The sequence below is a fragment of the Drosophila sulfurigaster genome, chromosome 2L (assembly GCF_023558435.1).
Source record: "Drosophila sulfurigaster albostrigata strain 15112-1811.04 chromosome 2L, ASM2355843v2, whole genome shotgun sequence".
Taxonomy (NCBI): Eukaryota; Metazoa; Arthropoda; class Insecta; order Diptera; family Drosophilidae; genus Drosophila; species Drosophila sulfurigaster.
In genome coordinates, this window is record NC_084881.1 from 29,210,343 (window position 1) to 29,232,644 (window position 22,302).

The window sequence follows — 22,302 nt, forward strand, 5'->3', positions numbered from 1 at the left end:
AGAATTCTTTTCGTTTATTTGAAACTGTTCAGAGTTGAATCTAAGATCACGTGCAAGATTTAAATGTTACGCAAGCTGATTGACTGATTGATTGCATGGCTGATTGACGGAACTGTGCTACAAACAGTGCGCTGTGCACGTCCACGCCCACAGGCACAAATTACGCGCAAAAATTCATGTAGAAATCACAAATATCACAAGTGTTCAGAATACGTGACGCATATTTAAATTCGAATCAAATTTTGAGCCACTTTTATGGCAATTTAATGGGCTTGTGCTACCTGCCACTACACAGAGCAGAGAAGTAAATGAGGCAGTCAGCAAGGCAGTTGCCGAGTCGCGTAATACAGGCAGTGACAGTGCCTAGAAATGGCACAGTTATTGGCCTCGAGCTATGCTTGGCTACTTAACAGCCAAGTGGCTCCGTAAACAAGCCAAACACAAACACTTCTCTCTCTCGGCGAAGTTCCAACTTCAACTTCAACTCCAACTCCAAGCTTTGATTTTGGGTAAACAAATCACCTTATGATAATCAAGAGTCAATAATCTCATCTGCTCTAGGCAAAGTGCGTTCATTGGTGGCCAACTTTTGTACTTGACTCGCGGAATCGAATGATTCATGAGTGTGCGTAGTGTGCTGTCCCCCTCCTCCTCCTCCTCCTTGTTCCTCTCATTTGTTCATTTGTTGTATTCAATGTACATGTCGTTCATATCTTGTTCCTACAAATCGCGTGCTGATCGAGGTTTCAGCTCCCTCTCTCTCCCTCTTCCCTTTTGAGGGGAGCTGCTCTTTGCTCGTGTTTGACAAGCGCGCAACAGACAATTTTAATGATTCCCTGCGGTTTGTGGCCATTGCTTTTGCCTCGCCGTAAGAATTATGACTTTTTCAATGTGATTTCATTTATTTTGCCTGCCACTCCTCTGCCCTGGTCATGCCCCCTTCCCTCTCTCTCTCCTGCTGCGCCCACTCAATCGCCACAATTGTGGATCGCTGTTGGTGTTGATAGCGACTTTTACTTGGCATCTTGTTCTTGTTCTTCTTGTTTTTTGTTCTGTTCTGCTTGGCCTGGCGGCGCCTTTTGGCCATTCGATTCTGTGGCTCTTTATCTGTCTATTGATTTGATACAGTTCCTTGAACCCGCCGAATGGGGCAACTTAATTAACTTTCATCCACACAGTTTGAGAGTCACTCCACAGCTTCGTGTGTTCTTTTCTTCTATTTCCCGCAGCTTGAGTTTTATTTCTTTGCAAGCGGAAATGTCGGTCTCCCCTTCAATCAAAATTCTCAGCTGATTTGCATAGCTGAATTTGCATTTGTGCTGTGTTTTACGAGTATATCTCTAGAGATCTCCAGTGATTATGATATCATTTTTGCTAAACAGCTAACGAGCTCAGTATTTGCACATCTTTGCAAATAATTTTTGCGGTTTATAAACGTAAAAAGAATAAATAAATTCTCATTTGGCAAAGTAATTTACACGCAACTCGAATTAAATGATCTTTTCACAAACAAATAACTGAGAAAATGAATATATTCAGTCAGCCATACATACCTAAAAAACGAGTAAGAAAGTTACAGCCGAGTGTGCTTGACTATGAGATACCCGCTACCGATTTTGAATAAAAGGAAAACAGTGCGGTACTAATTTTAAAATTTATGAAATTAATATACCATAAAAAAAGGAAAACTGTGGGGTATTAATTTCAAAATATACCAAAATAATATACCACAAAAAATACCAAAAATATACCAATACTATATTTGGTATATTAATACAGTACTGCATTCGAAACATATATTTGGTTAAGTTTGGTATATTGATATAGTACTACATTCGAAATATACCATAGAGTGCCAAATATACCAAGTTGTCAGCCAAAGCAATTAAGACCCATAGTAAGTGGGCATTTTTCCCCATACATAAGAATTTTATAAATAACTTCTACAATTTTTATCACATCGCAATGATATTCAGAAATTATAAGAACTATAAACTGAAAGTTATCATACCCTTCTTTCCTATAAGTAGGGGGTGTAAAAAAGCACAAAAGTACATGATAAGTCGAAAAGCTAAAGTGCTATATTTTAATTGCTGACGCAGCGTACCATGACTAAGTGAATACCTCAAGAGTTTGTTAAGAGATTTGTCATAGATTCGGGAATAACTCAATTAATCGAAATACCCAGAAATCACAAGTATTCAAGCTGTGATGCAATTAGCAAAGATTTAAAATTATTTAATTAAATACATTTTTACTGTTTGCAATTTAGTTAACAACATAATTTAAATTCATTTAAAGTTATTACATTCAATTAGTTTTTATTTTTACAGTCAGCTAAAGTCTCTTAAAGCTATCAACTTAAGCTTGGCATATGCGGCATATAACAATATCAGAGATATATTCAATGTTCTGTTAACGGCCGATAAAAGCGAAGATTTATTTGATGTGCTGGCCACAAAACTAATTTCTTTATCTGTCTTTCGCGGTGGCCAGTCGCCATACAGCAATCGTCAGGGACTCTCTCAGGGCTATTCAGCCTTGATTTAGGACCGTCTAATGATGTAGTAGGCTGTTCTCATCATCATCGGACCCTGAACTGCGAGCATAGGTTGATTAGAGGGTGATTGAGTAGATGAACCGATGCATACATTGTAATAGATAATTAAACGCCTTGCCATATATTTTATACCCGATGCTGGAGTCCAGTCGGCGCTTATTTGACGCTGAATGCTGTGCAATCAATTTTTATGTAAACGCAATTCCACAATGCAAAAGTCGATGCTAATGAAGCCCGGCTTCGGCTTATTGCAGCTGCCACAACAGCAACATCATTGAAAGACTGTAGACAGTAGACAGTAGGCAACTGGCAAACTGGCAACCGGATAGCCTTATGGCTTAATGGGGGATTCGAAGGGGGAATATAAACTAAGCATAAGCCAAGTTTATGCTGATCACAAATGGCGCCTGCAAACAGCAAATAGCAAACAGCAAACTGCAACGCGGAGCCAAAGGCGCAAAAATATTGCAAGTGCCTAATTAAAAATGCCATAAATACGAGTGACATTGCTAATGCTAAATGAAAACTTTTAAAGATGAAGATGAGAATGAGAATGAGAATTGAAATGACAACGAAATGCCTTTTATAAATAGTTTTGCATAAACTTTTAGTTTGCATACAAATTGTGTATGGCAAAACAAGGGGGAAGACCTTAAAGTTAAAGTAAAAAACTAATACTGCCAATTCGGTTAGCAAATATTAGTATTAAATATCCATAAATTGTCGTGTTGTCGCTGTGCACATACATTGCCATTTTGCTGTCTGCTGTTTGCCATTTGCATGGCTCGACAGCCACTAACTAATTTGCCAAAAACAACAAATGATTCAATGAGTACAAGTATGAATACATATGACACTCAAGGTCGCAATCGCAATCTCAGTCGCAGTCGCAGTCGCAGCCCAGCGACATCGATCAACAGTGCATGAAATTCGCGCTTGACCATGTCGCGTGTCATTTTTATGATACCCAGAATACCCTGTAGCAAGTGAGGCAAAGCGGGACGCTTGACTGTCAGTCGATGCTCTGTAATTTCCTACTCCAAGAAGAATGACTCTAGAAAGTTGTCAGCGTTATTCGATCTCCAAGTTTTAGTTTTATTAGCTCGCATTTCCATATCATAAGGGAAAGAATGTTTCTAGAAACCTCTAAGAGTAAATTTGATCTCGAACTTTGAGTTTTATTTGCTGGCATTTCCATGTCATAAGGGAAATGGGTGAACGGTATCGCATCGTGTCTTGTTTCCGTTTTCAATTTTCGTGTTTTATAAATAAAATGCTGCTTGTTAAATTATTTTTATGTCCGTCGCTGTCATTGCATTGATTCATGCTGCGTTGCGGTCATAAAAAAAAGTTTATTACTGTTTTTTTTTAGTATAAATAAATCGCTTTTGTTGCCTTTAGAGGCGACGCTGAAGCGACGAATATGTCATGTGGGAAACAACGGCAATTTCTGCCAAGACTTTGCCATTTCTTTCAATGGGTTTTTTTGTTGTTGTACTACGCTCGCTGCGTTTTTCTTGTCGCAATAAAATACTTACCGCGTTGTGCTTAAAAATTTATATTTATCTAAGCTCACTCGACTGCAACAGGAAGCACCGTTCCAGGCAGAGACACAGAGAGAAAGAGATGACGTCTTAAATCTCTAAGGTGTTGACTGAAAACAATGGGTGTCAGGCAAAAAAAAATAATAAATGAAGTCAACGCATCAGCAGCCAACAGCCAACAGCTGCAATAACAAACTCAGCAGCACAAGATAATTTGGCGTAGATAATTTTTAATTTTTGTTGCCCTAGCAATGCAAAGCACACAAATAACAATCGAGAAATCATCAACATTGCATGTTGATGGTTGAGTGAAATTTTAATAGCGTTTGGCAAAAGCGAAAACTGCAAAACAGCATTTAAGCCCACTTTTAATCCAAACAACAAACTGGAGCAGACGGCGCCATCAACTGTGACCATAACAGTTAAAGGCAACCCAAACAAACATTTCAAATGCAAGTCACCTAAAAGAGGTGCAATATCATTTGTCATAAAGTTTATATATAACATGAATAAAGGGGTGTATGGAAATTCTCGTAGAGGTCTTCTGGTTAGAAGAGCTTCTTACAAATTTAAATTTTAATTATACCAGTTACCCATTTGAAATAAAAGGATTTATTCCAAAAATATACCAAAATAGCATACCACAAAAACAGTAAAAATATACAATGGTATATTAATAATAGTAATACATAAAAAATATACCATAGAGTGCCAATTATACTAGATTATCAGCACTTTTAGTGGTTTTTAATTTAAATTCTTATTTTCCAATTAATAAATTTAATGCTTTTGCTGATTAACACATTTAACTTCTCTCTTTCTAATTTAATTTCTAATTTTCAATTTAAATCCTTATTTTGTAATAAGTTTATTTAATGCTTTGCTGAATGACAGTTGAAGTTCTCATCAATTTTTATGAATGCCTTCATTCATGCTTCGCCACAATCATTTACCGCTTTATTCTATTCGCCACATTAGAACTTCATTAATGAGCGTTTAATGACATTTCATGCCATTTAATCCTAAGTAAACACATAATTAATTTGCTTAAAACAAAATGATTCTATAATTACATTATGCACGCATATTAAACGTTAAGAATTAAAGCTTTATTTCGCTGCAATTTGCGTTTGATGGGCTTTTAAAGATTAAAGATTGAGATGTGAGTAACAAACGCTTTTTTCCGCAGAAAGATGCATCATCTAGAGACTTAAAATACCCTTTAAGACACTCAATTCCGAAACGAGCTTGACCCAAAAGCTCCGCCAGTTTATCACAGTGATAAGTAGCTGTCATGTTAATGCCTTAGCCTCAGCCCAAGTTCGGTATGCAGACACACCTTTTCTACACTCGCACACAGAGTCTGATAAATATCTCAAAACTTTTCCACACACACGCAGCTACACAATATTATTTTGTCGGGTTTCAATTGTGGAAAATTGCAAATTTGCATTGATTTGCCATGATATGAGCATTCGGTTTAGTTCAAAGGCTTTTCCATGTTACAGCTCATTGATTGCGGCCAAAGTAGAAAGAACGCGGCAAATCAATTTGACATATGCTTCAATTGAATTGCACAGCCATGAGCAATCGAACACTCGAGAACACAATGGGAAAATGTGCGAAATGGAAAAACTAAAGCTGAGTATAGCATGAAAACGCAGAACTCTTGCAGCGAGTTTATTACTTTGATAATTGCAGGCATTTGTTAATTAGAATTTAATATGCTTAGCGTAGCCAGCTGCTGGTGTTACACTGAGGGAAATGTGGGGAGTAAAGTGAGGAAGAATTCAGATTTATATGTGATTAATGAGTTCTCAGTTTTGAGTCCATCTCATTTCATTTTTTATATATTGTTGTATGTAAATTATATTTTCTATAGCTTTGTGTAGTTGAATTACGTAAATTAAGATTGATATATTCTATACTTCTCTATATCAATGTAGATATCTGAATGTGGTGACTTCTGTCCCTTTTCGTTGAGTGTTGCAACTTCCTTTATTCCCACATTTATATTATGTATCTAGTCTCTAGATTATACTACTAATATTCAATTATACATCTCAATGTGTTGACTTCTTCTCCTTTTCTTCAAGTGTAGCGATTGCTTAGAGGCGCCTGCTGGTCGCCAAGGTCGTGTGCTTGGTGCGTGCCACTGCCCAGCATTGGGATGAGATCATGAGCTGCACCTGTTGCCAGCTGGCTACCAGATGCGAGTTGCGAGTTGCTGCTAGTGTTTGCATTTCAATTGTCGCAGAAGCGACTCGTAATTAATAATCTTCGAAGCTATTAATAGAGACGAGTAGATGAGCGAGCTGTTTAGCAGATTTGCACACATCATGCGACATGATGCAGCATCGCATAACTTGCCACGCCCCAAGTCCCACAACACCCGTGCCCAAAGCACAAGCCAATCTGAGCTCAACTTTTTACTTTTTGTGTGTGTACATATACAATATTTAATTTAATTAACCATTTAAGCAAAACCAAACACGTCACGTACGTGTCGAGATAATAATTGCGTCATTGTCAGCTTTATGAATACGATTCTGAAGTACTTCAGAAGTAACAACGAAAGACAATCAAACTATGAATTATGTATTGTAATGTTGTGTGAAGATTCATCTCAATTATTTACTTGAAATGCATTTGCATAAATTAAATATTAATATTAATACTCGGCAATTAACAGCAACTATTGCCTTTACTGATCTCATGTGATCTTTGCAAGTTATATCGCAATTAATAAGCAACAATTGCCCTTTGCTTGAGAGATCAATCAACAGTTCAAGTTCTACTTTATGTCGACTTTCATCGAGTTTAGCAAATTCTGAAAGGCAGGTGAAAGTCTTGACAGAGATTTGCAATCATCTTTGACTTCACAGTTTGCCTTTGAAGAAGATAAATGGTTGTTTGCAGCAGCAGTTGCTAAACACTTTCTATGAAAGCTGTTCCGCCTACTTTTGGCCCTCTGCCAGTTAACACTTTGCCACTTTGACCAGCTGACAGTCAAAATAGCCGGCGGACACTCGTTAACTTTGACATGTTCATAACAATTGCCCCAAAGATTCGACTTCGACTTCCCATTCCCAGTTCGAGTTCCCAGTCTGAGTTCCAGCTTCAGCTTCAGTCTCAATCTGCTTCTCCTTCTCAGCTTTGCAGTGATCCACAGCCAATTATTGGGCCGCTGGCGTGCAATTTACGTGAAGCTGCTGCCAGTTGGTTGGGGGTTTATCAACTTGATGTACATCTTTGTTTGAAATGATTTGAGCCCTCGCCTTGCCTGCCTGCCTGGCTGCCTGGGGGAAACTATAGAAATAGAAGTGGCCATTGGACTCGAGTTGAAGGCTTCTTTTTTGTTTAGTCCCAAACTTGTTTAGCATATTGGCAAATGTTTTTGGCATTTACTAAACAACGAGTAACAGAAATAAAAGCAAAAACATAGAAGAACCTTCCGAACAGGCGACTGCACTTCCTTGACCGCCCACTTGAAACAGTACCAAACTTCCTAGGAAAAAATACTGAAACCAAAGCCAAAGACCACGATCATGATGATAATGATGATGATGATGATGACGAAGGTGCAGACAATAATGACGAAGGCACAGCGACCTCTGTGAAGTCTTCAAGAATCCGCTAAGAGTTTACAAGCGGCCGAAGATCGAAATAGTGTTGAGCATTGACTTGAAAATACCATGTAAATTGAAGAAAGTGTTAAAAAAGAAATTTAAATTTCATCAAAAATTTTATATATTATTTATTATGTTCTTGAAAGTTTTATTGCGATTAGGTACAAAATGTAAAAGTTATTTAAGAAATACTTTTGTATTATTAATTATTTACTTTGACTGGCATAGTTTTACTATTTTTGAAGTAAATACTTTAAATAGAGGAATGAGGGAAAATCGAATTATAGTAATTAAATTAATTATTGGGCATTTACGTATAGAAACTGAGCAAGCTCTTCATTACTCTTAGTCTTAAACAAGAAATACGAATACTTAATACTTTTGTTGATACTCGAAGTTCGGCTTAAGTAAATATTTCTAGTAAAAAGTCAATACACTTCACCTTCGTTTTTTATTAATTTGTTTAATCTTAGGCGGTTTCATACTTAGTCCGCACTCAGCATACCCTTTTCGGACACATTTTACAGGGCATAAATAAAACTGTTCAACTTTGTGCAGCTGCGGCAAATGTGGCCCTAAGTGGAGTAATGAACTTTTGCCCAGTTGTTGGCGCTCTGCTGTGACTATTGCTGTTGCTGTTGTTGCTGTGATGTTGCTGTTGCAATGTTTGCGTGTTGTTGTGACTCTCGTTGTTATTGTTGTTGTAGCCCATTACGTCAAATGCGCGCATTGCATGCGACTGGGGCAACAACATCTATTTGACTTGGTCGCTTCTTTTTCAGTTGTCTCTGCTGCGAAAAGACTTCCAAGTTTAAGGTTAAGTTTTCGATTTTGTTTTAAGCCCAAAAGAGAAGAAGAAAAAACATTACAGCAAGAGCAGTCAACGAAACAAGGAAGCAAACTCAAGTTTTTTTTTTTTGGCAATTTTCCGGCTGTTGTTGTTACCAATTTAAAGCCAAATGCAGCGTTGATTCTCGTAAATGGTAATCATAGTGATTCGTTATTGAATTTCCCAATTTGCCAATTTGGCAACATGCAGCACAGACACAGCCTCTAAGCTCTAAGCTCTTATTCTAGTTCTGGTTGCTGTCTGTGTTCACAGCAAGTGGCAGACAGCGGAGGAGTCGACGATGTTGCAGCCACATTTTTTACTGTTAAGAACGCAGCCAAATGCGTCAAGTTCGTGTCTGTAGTCTTTCGTTTTGCATATGCCCCACGGCAGCAGCTTCGCTTCGGCTTCAGCTTCGGCCTCCACCTCACACAGTCGACAACAGTCAACCTCGGCCATGGCCTCGACTTCGACTCCCCCGCACAGCATTTTCTTTGCGCTTTTCGTTCTTTTTTTTTTGCTTTGCTTCGTCTTTTTTGTGCTTTTTGCATATTTTTGATAGAATTTTCCCATGCAATTTGCCACTAATTGCTGCACGCAGCAGCTTTTCGACCCATGCTGCTTTCTTTCTTGCGCCTAGACACGAATAAATTGCAAACGGCTACGTGTTCGCCCCTCGCCCCCGCTCCTCTTCTTTGCCCTAACCCAGCTTATCGCCTATTGTGTTGGGCTGGGTGACTGCAGCTGCAGTTGTGGCTGGCTTATAACAGCGTATTAAAGCCACAATTTGACAGCGAGAAGTTGGCATTTATCGCTAGAAAAGCACAAAGCAAACTCTTCCATTTCCCATTACAGATAGAACAGTTAATTAAAATGAAGAGCGGTTATTAAAACTGAGCGACGCTAAAATACTTTTGAAGTCATTCTAAAAAACTCTTAATCATGTAATTAAAATCACTTATTCCAAATAAGTTCTAGACAAATGATGAAGAACTCTTTAAACTGAAAAAGTTTTCATATAAAGTATGCGAAACTTACAATTTTCCACTTGAAGGGCTAGTTAATTATCATATTGTTTAGATTAGCTTCGTTGTGTATAGAAATATTTGCTATAGAAACCATTTATCAAAAGTTGGTGGCCATTAAAGTACAAATTATTTTTGAATCGCATTGTAGAAAGCATCAGCATCGTTAACGTCAAATATGTATTAGAGTCTGACTAAAATCAAAAAATTTATTAATTAGCTTTTTTAGAAGAGTATTAAAGCTTTGTGCCTCCATGAAATGTAAGCAACATCAGAAGGAGGCATCTACGCTCTTATATATACAATAATAACTTTAGTCTTTATGAACCCAGAAATTTGTTCGCGAACAGATTAAAAATTCTTTTGTATAGGGAAAAACGCCTTCTTATTATGGATCTTAGTTGCTTTGGTTGATAATTTGGTATATTTTAGTAATCTATGGTATATTTTGAATTTAGTACTATATCAATATACCAACCTTCGGTATATTTCAGTATTTTTGTGTATATTTTCAGTATTTATTTGATATGTTTTACAAATAATACTGAACTGTTTTGCTTTTACTCAAGCACACTTAACTGTAACTTTATTATTTGTTCTATTTAGAAAAAGAATATTTAAATTCCATCTACATTTCTCTTAATTTCAATTTAAAGCTTTTAATTGCTTTGATTACAATTGTAGTCTACTTCTGTTGAAGTTATTAAAAACACAAGTCAACTCTAAGTGGAGTAGCTGCAATTGTCACAGCATTTCTCGCCTCTGCCTCTGTCCATTTCCCTCTTGCGACTCCTGCGGCTGTTGCTGCTGCCATTGACGTGGCTGGTGGCCAAAGTTGTCGCTTGTCGTGTTGACTGTGCTTCGAGATACTTTCTGGTTGCTGCTGCTGCTGCTGCAAATCAAAAGCCCAACGGCGCAAGGGTGACAACAACCTACCGCGCAGCACACGAATGCTACTTGCAGCAATCGAAGTTGCAGTTGCAGTTGCTGCTATTTTAATGGGTTCTTTCGCTTTTCGTTTGGATCGGTTTGGATAGCATCAAGGAAGCCAGTTTTATGTATCGACGAGTGTGTTTATGTGAGTGTCTGAGAGTGTGCTTCTGTTTCTGTTACTGTTTTTGTTTGTGCTCATGCTTTTGTTGTTTGCTGCTCGCTGTTTGCAGTTGTTGTTGTTGCTGTTGTTGATTCTCTAACGCTGTCGTTTAAATGGAAATCAACGCGCAGGATGCATAAAGTTTGCTTCTGCGTCTAATGAAAGGGTCAGAATGCAGACTGAAGACTGCAGGCAGAAGACTCGCTGTGCTATGAATTATTTGCGCTTTGTTTGCCAGCCAACTTGCAACTGGCAACAGGCGAGCCTGCTGCTGCTGTTGCTGCTGCTGCTGCTGCTGGTGTTGTTGTTGTGGCTACTGCACGCGAATTGTTGCACAACAAAACAGCAGCCGCAGACTCCACAAAGCAAATAATAAAGTGAGAAGAACAATGCCAATGCAATGTTCAAAGTCAACGAACCTAAAAAGTCCCATATTTCGCTTACAGCAGACAAACAGCCGCAGCAACATGAAGATCCCAAGTCGAGTCGGTGCTTTGTCCAGCAGCAGCAACAGCAGCCACAACAGCAACAGCAGCAATAGCAGCCGCAGACACAGCAACATTTTTTCGCTCCATTTCATTTTTTCCAAGCATGACGCAAAATTTGTTGCCAACTTTTCCACACAGCGTCAGCATTTTCACAACCTTTGCACGTTCAGCCAACAACAAAAGCAACAACAACAAAAAGCAGCAACAACAACGATGGCAATGGCCAAGAAGCCCTCCATGGCATTGCACGTAAAAAGTGCAATGGCCTTAAGTGGAAAAAGCAGTAATAGAAAATAAGCATGGACTCTCTGGGGCTGTGGCAGCAGCAGCAGCAGAAGAAGAAAAAAAAGAATTGCAAGCAGCTAGCAGCAGGCAGCAACAACAAAAAGTTGCAGAACTTTGTTGCAGGCTTGGAAACGACCTCGCTTGCATCATTAGAAGTGGTGCTCCCAGCAGCAGACACACATTGCCAGCAGGAGAGAAGAGATAGAGAGAGAGAAGAGTGAAGCGAGGCTGGTTGCAAGTTGCAAGTTGCTGCCGCAGACAAAGCCAAAGTGCTGCTACGTGCCTTGGGTTGCATACAATCGCGCCATCTCGCTCTTCTTGCTGTGTGCACTCTTAGTGGACTGCGCAATCGAAATAATAAACCCAACAGTTGGACAATTTTCTCGACGTGAGTTTTGTTGCCAGCAACAGTTGCTGCCGCTGCTGTTGGTTGTTGTTGTTGTTATGAGAGCAATGCATGTAAAACTTGTCACAGGCAGAAAGCGCAGCAGGCGGAAAGCGGGCAGACAAACCAATTGACCTTTGCCGAGTGTGTGGGGCTTCAGCCCTAACCCTAAGACTCGTTCAACTCGACTCTTGAACTGAAACTGGCTTCGAGTGAAGTTGGAGTTGAAGTTGGCCCTGACCATTGCGCTGGTTCAATGCACTCAATCAAGCAATCAATCAATTGTATACCATGCCAAAATCATTAGTGCCACAACAATGCCGGCCATGGCTTGACCCACAGCCCACTTAAGGCAGCAGTTGTAGTTGTTGTCGCTGTTCGTAGTTGTTCGTCTGCTTTTGCGGATTTGGGCAATCAAAGCGCAAATACCGCCAGGCAAAACATGCGCCAAGAATTAGAGAGACGTCAGAGAGAGAGACAGTTGAGACCACAGTAGGCAGAGATGCGATAGATTCTACTCTTGTGTGTATTGGTGTATTGGCTCAAAATGTTCGTGAGAAATTCGCACGCTTTTTTATCGCAATTGTTTATGGCGGCATCTGCAACACAGCCTCATCATCAACAGCAACAGCAGCAGCCAGAACGGCAACAGCCACACATAGTCGCCGTTTGTCGTTGCCATTGACAACGCCAAAGAAAGCCTGGCCAGGGCCACAGAGTCACAGTCCCCTCCTCCTCTCTACACTCCATCCCTAGCTGCAACGTATGTACAACGTGACTTACATATTTGCCACCTTCTGTTGCAGCAGTTGGCGTTGCAGTTGCAACTTGTGGGTGACTTTTGCATGCCTGATTGCCGCTACGTTCCGATAGCCAATTGTTATGGTTGTTGTTGTTGTTGCTGTGGTTGCTGGCAACCAAAAATTAGAATTTCTAATGGTCCTTTGACTCTGCCTGTGACTCTGACTCTGACTCGAACTCTGTTGCATGCCCATAGCTGGACTCAAGGCAGAGTTACGACCGCAGTTCCAGTTGTTGTTGCAGCTGCAATTTGCGCGTGTTAAATGCAAACGCCGCTGCAACATTTAACTGTTAAAACGTTGTCGAGTCGACTCGCGTCGCGTCGCGTTGAGTGTGCCAAATTATAGTCAATGATTGAATTCAATTTGCAATTGAAAACACTCGCCCGGACCTAACCCAAGCTTAGCCTTTGTCTTACTCTCTGTGTGGGCGTCAAACAACTCAAAGTGGGAAGAGTGAGAGAGAGAGGAGAGGAGAACAGTCTTCATCAGCTTGGCCATAACTCAGCTTTACGAGCGACAAGCGGATGATGTCATTGTGCATTTGTGTGCATGTCTGTGCATGTTTGTGACTGTCCGCTGTGTGGCACGTGAATGCACATTTAATTGCCAAGCGGCGACCACAAAATGTAATAAGATGTAAACATCTAATAAACGACAAGTTGCGCCAGCTGCCTCATAAGTTAGCTGCAAAAAGTAAAGATACAAAATACAAAATACAAAACGATTGTTATCTTAATACTTTCAGCAATCCACTTTTGGATATCAATCAAGCTGCGATTTATTTCATTAATGCACATAAGTGGAGGCCATTTTAAGATAACTTTAATTTTGCAGTGATACATTTATGGTTTCTTCTTGATATATTTGCAGTTTGCATGGCTTGAATGGAGGCGTAAAAGATTAGCAATGAAACTGACTTTAATTGCACTTCGAAGAGGTGAGTTTAACTATTTTTTTATGCTACTTTTTATACCCGCTACCCATACGGTATTATAGTAGCTTTGTGTCTTCAGGAAATGTGTGTAACAGTATATATTCTTAATCAGCATACAAATCTGAGACTATATACCCATATCCGCCTGTCTGTCTGTTAGTCCGTCCGTATGAATGCCTACATCTCAGAAATTATAAAGAATAGAGCTTTAATTTCTCAACATTTTGTTTTGATCAGATACAAATTTTACAAGTTCTTAAAGAAATACGTTTGGTATATTTTGCATTTTATGGTATATTTGAGTGTAGTAGTATATTAATATACCAAATATACAATTTGAATGTAATACATTATTAATATACCAAATATAACTTTTTGTATGTTTTTACTATGTTGTGGTATATTAATTTGGTATATTTAAAAATAATACCGCAGTATTTTGCTTTGATTCACAATGTGTAACGGGTATTTCACAATGACAATCTGGTATATTTTGTGTATTGTGGTATATTTTATATGTACTAATATACCAAGATACTAAATATAGCCTTTGGTTCTTGCTTACTCGTTACAATTAGTTTGAATACTTTGCTGGCAACCCACTTGCAGTTTGCACATCGCTGAATTAAATGTATGTGAAGGTAATGAATTATTATTAAATCAAACGCAACAAACAGCCAAAGCAAAAGCGAAAACAGTTAAGCGACTATTTTTAGCCATGCACATCACACGCCACAAAGATGAGCAACATCGTGTACTATAGATATTTTACATGAGTGTAAAATCAATTGGGGAAGATGAAGTGAGGAATGAAAGCTGACAATGACGAAGTCGTTGATTGTGAAATAACTATTGGAAATATCAACAAACGGATCTTGCATTTAAACAACAAATTTACATAGATTAGAGAAGCAGATTCCCCAGGGAAATGATTTCATTTCATACATTAGTGATGTAATTGTCGTTTGTTATGAGGAAAACGAATTTAAATCGCTTTAATTTTTGCGAGAGCAATGTTAATGAATTTGTAGCTCGGAGTTTGGAGAATGTGGCCAATGTGGCTCATTAAATGCTTTCCAGCGATTTTGCAGAACTAAGTGGGATATAACTAATTGAAGTTGGCTATAGCTGGACGCCCTGTTGCTTTAATTAGATTGCTCAGCTCAAATTAACTGTAACTGAGCCAGACATAATGCTAAACGCTGAAGAGAGCGGGAGGGGAAAGAAGTGAAATTAATTAGCTTGGCTTTTACGATCCATGGCAAAGTCAAAACAAATCAAGTTTGTTGCCTGAGTCTTTCGCTTTGGAGTGAGCAACGCTAATTAAAATGACCAGCCGACTATCTCCTTGCCTCCCTCTCTTTTGCTCTTGCTCTTGCTCTCTCTTACACCTTTAACATGCTGTGCGCGGTCATAAAAGCGCACATTTCTATAATAAGCATGAAATGCAGACTCTATCCATTGGACCCTGTCGCTAAACTATAAATAACGCCCCGGCTCAGCGAACTAAGACCACAACAAGAGTTCGTTCGGCTGTTGTCCACTCTTTTGCTGTCCGCTTGTCCGCTGTCCCGGTATTGATGTGTGTCCTGTCTACTGCTTTTTAAATCAAATGATAATAAATCACCCGCAGATATCATAAAACATGTTGCTCATAACCAAGCAAGCAAGCAACCAACCCAAGCTCCAAAGGGACAACTCTCCAGCTCTCTGACCCTGCTCTCTGTGGTTCCTTCGTTCCTTTTGGTGGGAAATTTGCGCCGTTGCTTAGAAGTTGCATCGACATCGACCACGGGATCGGGATCGGGATCATGCCACAACCTGGACTTGAACTACACATCAGTTCGTTCTCTGGCTGTTGTGTTGCTGTTGCCGCGCGCGCCGTTGTCTAATTTGCATAAATGACAATGAGAGTCATAAAACATGCGTCGTTGTTGTTCGTTCGCCTCGATTGTCGTTGCCGCTTGCCGCTTGCTGGGTGCTGGCTGCTGCCTGCTTGTTGCAATTTTTAAATAAAAATATTGCCAGGCTGGCTGACTGGCATCATCGTCGTCATCATCGTGCAACATGTTGCATGGCTGTTTGCTGTACGTTGTGTTGTGTTTGCCGCATAAATTAGATTTCGCGCTGATCTACACTTTTGCTGCTGCTGCCGTGAAGCCAGAAGAAAGTGCAACCCAAAAGCGTTTTCGCTCTCAGCAACAACAACAACAACAGCAGCAGCATGTTGTATGCCCCCTTCGTACTCTCTTCTCTCCTTTCTCTTTGCGTTCTGCAGCCGAGGAATTTATATCGCCGAAATGACGGTCAAAAATGTTAAGGGCCAAAAGCGTGTCTGCAAGTTCAAATGCGAACGAGTCTCGGTTGCCGTTGCCGTTGCTGTTGCTGTGGCATGCCACTTGGGGCAAGTCGAGGATGCTGCTCAACTGCTGAGGCCGCCCTCAGGCTACTTGTGCGGCATGGCAAGGTGAGGCCGCAGTCTTCATTCTTCTCTTCTTCTCTCTCTGCCTCCTCTCGCTGTCTCAAACTCCAAGTCAAAGTCAAAGTCTTGTTGTGTTGGCCAATGTTGTTGCCCTTTTTGAAATTTATCTAAGCTTCACTTGACACTTGTCGTCGTCGTTGTCGTTTTCCACATTGTTGTTGTTGTTGCTGTTGTTCAGTTGCCTGTCTTCATGTTGGAGCCTGCCTTGAAATTTCCGCAATCTCGCGCCTTTAAAGTTCCTGCAGTTATCATTAGACACTGTGAGCCTCGGTCTTCAATTTTCTACTGATTTAAGTTAGCCACACACACTTGGCCTGGCCCATGTGTGTACACCTCTTCACTTCCCTCTTCTCTCGTGCTTCTCAAGTTCGCTTGCCTCAGGCGTTTTTCTTATTTGACGCAAGCATTTTTCTTAGTTTTTTCTTTTGAGTGTGCCTTTTGTGTGTGATGCTCAGTCTCAGCCCATAACTGGCAATTGCACGATCTGTTTGCAGCCTCCGCCTCAGTTCAGTTGCCAGTTGCCAGCTCCAAGTTGCCATGACACTGCTCTACCGCATATCGAGACGACAACAGCATCAGTGCTTCAGCTAGATAAAGCTCTATATATTTAATAAATAATTCCACAAGATGATTAGCACACAACATGCAACAATTGGGCAAAGACGGAAGAGCTCTTTAATAGATTGAATGGGCTAAGTCTTAATGCTGAAAAATATACATTGTAGTTAGATTAAGTAACGAGGAGTTTTCACAAGATATAGTTTGCTTCTTAGCACTCTTTTGGATTCAATTTCAAATCAACAATCTCGGCATAGCGACAATCAATCAAGCTATTAAAACAAGAATTTTTAATCATCCAAGGTAGCTGCAAAGCTAGTTACCAAATCTAAGAACAACAAGAATTTGTTAAAGTAAAATGGGAAAGAAAGTAAGGAAATTTAGGATCTACACAAAAGTTAAGTCAACAGATGAACAACTTGAATAAGTTACTAAGATTCTTCCATACGAACAAAGTTAAAATTATTAATATAATTTAATTAATGAGTGCTAAAAAGTGTTGTCATAACTTATGAAGTACATCTAATTATTGTTTGCTGTCTATACTTTTATTGCATTTTATATAAAAATGTTATTACAGCTCAAAGATATTACAATAACTCATAGAAGATTTGGTTAGAATTTTATGAATATTTATAGATACTATTATTATCATGCATTACTATTTTATAGCTAACATATTGTCTTCGCTTTGTTCTGCTCAATTTGCATTAAGCTGATGCAAAGGTTGTTCTGCTTTTCGTATTCGCTCATCCATAACTGAAAGCATACTTTTAGGCACGGATTGTGCGCAAACATTCAGCTGGCAGATCAAGAAATCAAACTCAAGCCCTCAAGCTGCACTTTTCACTCAAACCCAATCGAAGATCACACTTCAAAGTGTCGAAGACACCCGCTGCAAGGCAACAAGAATAGCAACGAGAACAAGAACAAGAAAGCCCCTTATTTAGTTATAATGAAGTGTTGTAGGGCAGCGGCGGCAATATTGCTATGATTATTATTTGTTTTGTTTGGTTTTTTGTATTATTTTTTTTCGATGTCATTTTGTTGTGGCGAGTTAATGGAGCGGGCCCATAAATGCGAAGTTGAGTTGAGTTGAAGAACTCAATCAGAATCAGAAACAGAATTCAGCGGCAATTTGTTGCGGCCCAAATGCATGCCACATGCCTTATGCTGCATGCCACATGCCACACGTTCACGCAAGAGGAACAAGCGCCCTTTTTGGCTGGCCATAGATTATCTTGTCCGATTGCGTTTACAAGCCAATCCTTTCGGGCTGCTTCCTTTGGCCATGACCATAAACGCAATTAGAAGAACAATTGTTAGACATGCAAAGCGTTGCCAAAGCCCTTCGAGGCAGCATCGAATGCTGCAACAGGCGTGGCCATAACAACGATTGCCATCTGTGGCGACACAGACACAGACATAGTCTTGGACCTTGTTGAGTTGTGGTGTGCTGTGCGTGCTTATAACTGAAATGAGCAATTACCTTACAAAGGATTTGACTGCACACACAAAACAGAGACAGACAGAGAGGGAGATAGAGACAGAGACAGACTGAAGAGGCTGGTCGTTGCTTTTAATAAACTCCTCACGATGCTCCATGTTAAAGTGTCTCGCGCGCCTGGCGTTGACTTGTGAGAAAGCTCTCTACTGCAGTCTTCACGCTGACCACAGAGAGTTCAGTTCAAATATTTGAGAATTTCCACAAACACGTCACACGACACAGCCGGAGGATGGAGGATGAAGAGGAGAGGACTGAGGACTGAGGACAGTGACAGAGCATGTAAGCAGCCCTTCATCAAGGAGGAGGAGGAAAAGAGAGGCTGGGAGGCGAGAATGGTTGGTCACAACTGTGGCACCCGCACGCTCATGGCTTGTATTTGGCTTGTTAACTGCGCTTGTTTACTTTATGTTAAATTAAGTTGAGAATCGTGCAATGCAAATCAGTTGGAAAAGCTGCACAACCAGAATCACTTCACAACACAGACTTCGGTTGCGACTCCGACTCCGACTTTGACTTTGACTTTGACTTCAACTCTTACTCGCATACAATTTTCCAACTCTTTTTCTAATTGCCAAGAGTTGCAGCCAGTTTTAGAATCAGAGTTGCACAGTTGCTGATGCTGTTGCTGTTGCATTTTGGAGGCAGAGAGGCCACGGCTACTGTCACTGATTGCTTTGCATACAAAATGAATTAATGTCATTGAGGAGGAAGAAGATGTTGCCCATCCGCCAGTTGCCAGCGCTTCGGTAGCAGCCGCAGAACAGTGCTGACAATTTGGCCGTTTTGCAGTTAGATTTTAATGAACTAATTCTACAATTATTATTCTGATTAATGAAGTACTTTTTTAGACGCTCTAAATAATCTTAATAGTCAAAGTTAGATTTATTTACTTCTTTTCCGAATTTTCTTTTATATTGTGTAACCAATTCAGTTTAAGGCTTTCTGCTTAGTGGTGATTATTATATTAGGAATTCTGCTTTATATTTGAGATTAAGTTTTGTGAATAATTCAATGTGTTTTCTCTGCTTCGTTATGATTCAAATATGCTTTAAAAAAACATTTTCTTTACATATTTGTCTTAGAAATGTGCTCTTAACATATACTTATGAATGCATCATGTTAGAATTTATATTTGATTGTTCTGCTTTGTGATGATTATAAAACTCCCACTTGTATTAGGAATTCTCCTTCATATTTTGTCAGTAAGTCAATTTGTTAGCTTTGTAATGATTCAAATATGCCCAAACAAACATTTGCTTTAATTCCTTTAGTTGTTGCATTTTGTCGGCAATTGAATTTGTTTGTGATGATTTTATGACTAAAATTCCAATTTAGATTTATTATATTTTGTTTATTTAAAGAATTCTCTCTTATTTTTAAGAATGCAGAATGTCAGCAATTCAATTTGTTTGTCAAGCTCTTGTTGCATTTCCTTTTGCCAGCACTGTTGAGCAGATTTCAGACCTTAGATTTGTTTGCCCAACGGGCTGCGAATGCTACAAATTTCTATGAGTTGTAAACGTATAAAAGCCAGAAAGAAAGAGACAAAGAGAACAAAATAGAAAAGACAGGGAGAGGAAGAGGATGAGAGTGAGACGCCAGAGAGATTTGCTGGCTTCAGCTTTATATTATCTAAGGGTCCAAGTCGTCTTCATTGTTGGCAGTTATCAAATGCAGCACATCAGTCAGAAGCCAAGACGAGACTTAGACTCAAGAACTGAGAGACATTTGCATCATATAACTATGTGTGTGTGTGATGTTTGCTGTGGACGTCACACACAATAATTAAAATGCTCCGACTGTGGCTTTGACTTCGACTGTGGCTGCGACTGATTGTTTGTGCCGCCTAGATAAGTGCAACTTGGATGGAACTTGGATGGCTCAACTGGCAACTTGGCAGCAACTTGCTTAGCTTAGATAATGCAATTCTTTTCTTATGCAAATTTATGACTGACTGACTGACGGACAAACGAACAAACGGACAGACGAACCAAGTGAACGGCAAATGCCATTCAACCTTTCTAAACACTCTCTGTTATAGTTTGGCATGGGGCAAGCGGCGAGTTTGCTGCTGCAAGTTCAACGTACTGAACCTTCGCATAGCTACGGTGGCTGGGTCGTGCTGCCACGCCCATGTTGCATGCAACCGCACTTGGATAATTGATTTCAACAATCGCCTTATCAGCGTGTGAGGTAGCTGAGTCTTTGCCTCTCTTTATTCTATTGTCACGCAGCAGCTTAATGTTATTATTATTAGTTATTCATATTTTTAAATCATGGTGGACTGTGAGGTACCAGATTCTAAAAATATACCAAATTAATATTCCAAAAATAATAATATACCGAATGTTATATTCGGTATATTGGTATATTACAATAATATACAAATATATAGCCAATGTTATATTTGGTATATTGAAATTTGAATATTCAAGTAAGAAAGCTATTAATACACCAAATTAAAATACCGAAAAATACTAATGTATGTTATATTTGCTATACTGAAATATTACTACATTCAAAATGTAAATACAAGTAAGAAATCTAATAAATATACCGAAATATACCGAATGTTATATTTGGTTTATTAACATAATATTACATTCATAATATTCATGTAAGAAAGCTATTAATATACCAAATTAATATACTGAAGAATACTAATGTACACCGAATGTTATATTTGGTATACTGAAATATTACTAGATTCAAAATATGCGCATCTCTAAATCGATTATAATATTTGCTTTAATTTCGTTTAGTTTCATTTCTCGTTTTGTTTTTCGCTATGTAAATGAGTCACAAACAAAGCAAAACAGCAAATGAAATTTCGAAAATCAAATGCTAAACACACACAACTCTTCATTTACATTTTACCATTTGGGCTTGACATAAAAGTAAAAGTTATTTATGCTTGGGGAACAGAATAGCTAAAAGCCAGAGACACGCGTTAGCTAACCGTCTATTAAGTTATTAATCGAAAAAAAGTATCAATATGCGCAGTCTATAAATGTATGCTCATAAATCTCGAACAGTTTTGCTTTGAGATTTATGAATTCTCTAAGAAATCCATTTACAAACTGGGTCAAACTCAAAAATAATGGCTCAAAATATGTATTTGATATGTTCATAAATTTAGACTAGCTAAAATTAATTTGAACTATTTCTTGGAGAAATCTACGTATTAAATTAATCTATTTTATTTTAAATAGAACAAAGCTATAGACTATCTTATATTACCTTTGATATAAAATATTAATGTCACATATTTGAACAATGCAATTAATAACTCAATTCTATGTCAAGAAATCCTTTAAAAAATGATTTACAATTTAATTTTGAAATTATGAATTTATCCCTTATTTGAAATGTTTATAAATTAACACTTCTCTTTATCATTATTCTTCTTGTAAGCACCTTTTTTCCTGAAGCAATCTCCCTCTTCATTTCATAAGGAAATAACTGCTTTTATTGCATTAAAAGTAAGGTCATATATTATAACTATAATTCGATCGAGTAATAACTGAATATTCGGTGGAGTTATGAATATAATTATTTATATTGTGAAGCGAAGCAACCGAAGCAGCCTTCTCCTTGTGGCTGTTTGTAAACAAGAATTGAATCTGCGAAGCAAAAAAGAAGAAGAGAGACGCTATAAAAAGCTGCACTTATGGGCCATAAAAAAGGTAATGGCTTCTTGAGTTGCAGTCTGATTTCGGGTTGTCCTACATAATTTATTAATTAAAATATTATTAAATTGGCAATTTCATGCACGCGCCGCTTGCCGCTTGCCGCACCGCAAGTGCCACATGTTGCATAACGACACACGCTCTTATTCTTGACCGTAATGTTATTCATATTTTATATTTTCTTTTGCAGCTTGGGGCATGCCATTTTTGGAGGCAGACACCAAAAGCGACGACATTCCGGGGCCAGAAAATATGATCAGCCTGCGGGCACAAAGAGGACAGCTCTGAACAGCGATTGCTGCTCAGTTTGTGCCAAGTAAAATATGCCAAAAAAAAAAGAAGGAGAATACTGTGAGGAGGCTGAGCAGCAACTGAATGTAAGTTAAAGTCTTGTAAATTATGCGCAACAGCGTGAAAGCGGGCGTTTGGCTGTGTGGTTAATGATGATACCGGATAACTGGCACTTAAAGGATATTTATGCTGCAAGTGCT

At 38.9% G+C, this 22,302-nt stretch overlaps 1 long non-coding RNA gene across 1 annotated transcript in view; it reads left to right on the top strand.

The window, feature by feature from the left end:
* The window catches only part of LOC133835172 (uncharacterized), a 96,534-nt gene that overhangs the window by 66,780 nt on the left and 7,452 nt on the right, over positions 1-22,302 (top strand). The gene's annotated exons all lie outside the window — the stretch shown is intronic.